This window comes from Sturnira hondurensis, unplaced genomic scaffold, assembly GCF_014824575.4.
Source record: "Sturnira hondurensis isolate 20B ecotype Veracruz unplaced genomic scaffold, ASM1482457v3 Scaffold0007865, whole genome shotgun sequence".
Taxonomy (NCBI): Eukaryota; Metazoa; Chordata; class Mammalia; order Chiroptera; family Phyllostomidae; genus Sturnira; species Sturnira hondurensis.
Genome location: NW_028080496.1, coordinates 5,037,672 through 5,041,447, shown reverse-complemented (window position 1 = coordinate 5,041,447; position 3,776 = coordinate 5,037,672). Strand labels below are relative to the sequence as shown.

Genomic DNA, 3,776 nt, shown 5'->3' with positions numbered 1-3,776 from the left:
TTAGATAATACAAGATCAATGTGAATAATGGGGGATCTGAAGGAGCCTTTTCCTAGGTCAGAGCAGGTTGCATGCTGAGTGCCGAGAAAGATGTGTGCTGATTTGGCCAGAGAGGAGAAATTATGGGTTAGGTTTTCAACTGGAGACATGAAATGGAGCCTGGGGAATAGACTGGTGTGCCTCGCTAGTTACTGGCAGTCTCTTGACCCATCTGTTCCATGGACAGATGTGGAGTGAGTGAGTCATGCTTATTCCCAATGCACCCAGTCAGGTTATCTCACCTTCTGAGCACAGGCTGACACATGGGAGGCACACGTGTCACTGCAGGGCCTTCAGGCAGGGCCCCGAGTCCTTCCCCACCCCTAGCTCGTCCTCCTGGCGGCCTCTTTGGAGTATCGGTGAGCATGGAGCTGAAGGGCTGGAGGTGACATGTGGTGGGGCTGTGCCGCTAGGCAAGGCTCCACGGAGGCGGCTTATTGTTGCAGGCTGTGTCCTTGTGAGGTGGTGCAGGAGAGTGTACTTGAACTTTGTCACCACTCTCGAGGGCAGCTGAGTTTGCGGCAGATGTTTAAGTGTGAAGCAAGTGTGTCTATTTTTTATACTCACAGGATTTGCAATTTGTGCATTACAATCGCAGTGTCTATCGATGTATCAGTTGTATGAGGGACTCTGTGGGAATGGGAGCCACAGAAAACTGTACCCCCAGTGTACATTGGTCTCCTTGATGACAAGACCGGGCAGGCCATGGTGTGGGGGGTGGGAGGGGGTGCCTCTCTGAAGGGAACGTGTGGAGTCCTGGGCTGTCAGCAGATCATTGCAGATCATTGTAGTGGTAGGCAGAGTCGGCAGCAGCAAAGATTGAGTCTGGGTGCCTCCCTTTCTCAAGGGGGAGATGCTGAAAAACAGAATCCTTTTTTGAGATCTCGACATCCATTCTAGGAGTCAGTTTCTCATCTGGCAATGGCCTGGGTGATAGAAAATCTTTGAAACCCTGTTTCACTCTTGACGTGTTTTAGCCCAATGGTGTCTCCTTGTGGTGTTAATTTGCATCTCTCTGGTGGCTGAAATGGTGAATTTTCTTAGAGAAGTAAATAGATCCCCCCTAAAAGTCCAGCGGGAGAGAGAGAGGGCTGTGGGAGAAATAGAATCTCTAGGCACCACCGAGCCCGCACTGAAAGTTTGACGAGCAATCCCCAGAGTGGAGTCAGTGCACACAGGTGAGACTGTGCACCCGCCACTGCCACATGAAGCTGGAGGTCATTCATTTCCCGGGATGCTGGGGGCTGAGCTGTGTGTGTACCTGACACCAGACTGAGACATGGCACCTTGATATTAAGTAGTAGGTTTACTGATTTCTACTATTTTTTTCAGGGGTGCCCCACTACCACAAACTCTACAGTCCAGTTTCCCACAATGGGGGAGATCACACCTTGCCCTGGGAAAACCGCTTTCAAGGTCATGGAGTATCCCCTGCCAGGTGCGTATGTGTTTGTTTATTATTACTATTCACTTACGCACCAGTAAGTTCTCTCTGAAGAGACAGGAGGTAGCTGTTCTTCAAATGGACAGACATACACACGCAAACTGACAGACATACGCGTGTGTATATGTATACATGGGGCAAGGGACTTTATCCTTTGTGATGTAATTGGGCGCCATTTATGAGTTTTGAAATAGTTGCTGGCGTCTGGCACAGTGGTTCATTCAGGGTCAGAATTCACCCGGCCGTGACTCTTGAGGTTCAGGCCATACAGCGGTGAAGATTTCAAAGGATCTCCACCACTGGGCCTGTGCTCGAGCACCTGGCTTCCCACCTGCCTTGGCCAGGTGCCTCTGCTGCCCTTGTAGGTGCCAGGGAGGGCCTGAGCCTCATCTCGCTGGCGGATTCATGCCCTCCAGCCTGCCTTGTGCCAACGTTTGTTAGAAAAGTACATGCCACATACACCACGTAGCAGGCTCTTTCTCTGCGGGCAGCGTCAGTGCTGGGCCTACTGCTACAATGGCCGCTCCAGATCAGAGCCTGGGGCGGAGTCTGTTTTGCGTGTGTCCTGGAAGCCAACGGACGGCTGCAGTTGCTGAGGCATCTCCTTTGCCTGTCTCCCAGTGTCAAATTGGTGTGGCTCCCATGACGTATGGGAGCCCTATGGGCCCCAGGCATGGGGCATGATGGGGGGGCATCTGTGCTCCAGCGCCACTGGGGACCATCCACTTCCCAAACAGGCCATGGGACCCTAGGACCCATCCTAGTTCCTGCTGTTTGCAACACTTGTGCCTCTGGTAGGTGTGGTGGTACTGTTGGTTTGTTGCACTCCTGTGCTGAGCTGTCATCACTTCTCTCTTGTGCTGTGTACAGCACAGGACCTGGTCAGGGGTAGGAGATCTGTGTGGTCATGTAGTTTTCATTGGAGCGTGTCCCCTGGAATGTCCGATGGTGTGCTGTTGTTTGTTGTGATACAGAAGGGCTTGGTTATTTGTGGTGGACAGGTGAGAGACTGGATTAATGAACAGGCATGTCTGGCGATTCAGGCCACCAGCTTAGTGATGTGATCCCTGGTTTGTGCCATCATCTGTGCAACTGTAGTTGGGGCAAGCAGCCACTCACACACACGCTCATGGCTGCAGTGCATGTCCAGCCATGTGAGGTCCAGTTGGGTGGCCTTCTGGGGGCAGGGACACAGTGGTTGTTCAGAATTGAGGTTGGACTCTAACTCAGGGACGGGTAGATAAATGGGTAAATTAGATAGCACCACTTTCTTTTTAGATGTCTACCTATCTTAGAAGAAACATCCAGAGGTCCCTGGTGTCCCTGTCTTGCTCCAGAAAGGGAGGAATGGCGTTGTCAGTAGAAGGGCGAGGGACTTCCCTTCAGTGTGAGGGAGTCGTTTTCTTATGGATAACATGCAGTGGTGTTTGTGATTGGTGTGAGGTGTCCAGCCCCCCATTCCCCCGGCCGGAAGGTGGAGTGTCATCTCCCAGTCTTGCAGCCATTCCAGCTGCCTGTTAGCGAGGCAGGCAGTCCCATGTGCACGAGTTCATGTCAAACACAAATCTTACCTGTCTAGGAACTGTTGGAGTATCAGTCCGCTCATACTGAGCGGCAGACGTCTGCAGGTAAGGCCCCTCACTTCATGACCCATATCCAGTGCTATGAAAACATGAATGCACCATTCACAGGACACATGAACACTGTTTTCACACTCTTTATTGAATCATACAACCACCACCCACTACGAGGACACAAACATGAACCAAGAAACAGCACAAAAGATTTCTAACAACTCATTAGTACGTGACATATTTCAAATGACATAGCTCATCTCTACCTAACCCCTCCCATCCACAGTCACACCTCACCTGCCCACGGTCACCTCTACTGCCCACCACACTCCCCCAGACACGATGTCCTTCCACACGGTCACCCCACAACCATTCTCAAAACACATTCACTGAAGACGAATATCCCTCTACTTTAGTGCCATACATCCATTCAGACATTGAAAACCGAATCTCTCTTCACACACTCTGTTCTTTGTGTCCCATTACTGCCCATCATTGATTACAAATATCTTTCCAGGATGACATCTTATTTGCCTGCAAATCCTCACACGCCAACACCCACACACCAGCATAGTAAGAATGACAAACTTCATCCAATGACATGATTCAGCCACCAGTTCCTCCCAGTAATCATCTTCCATCTTCACTGCACTCCCTCCATTCTTCACACCACAGAAACTGGAAAACAGAACACATGTTAATAACTTTCACTCGCACGC

At 50.8% G+C, this 3,776-nt stretch overlaps 1 pseudogene; it reads right to left on the bottom strand.

Annotated features, from left to right (window-relative positions):
• Window positions 1-1,368: 1,368 nt before the first annotated feature.
• On the bottom strand, window positions 1,369-1,485 carry LOC118992104 (uncharacterized; annotated as a pseudogene).
• Window positions 1,486-3,776: the final 2,291 nt, after the last annotated feature.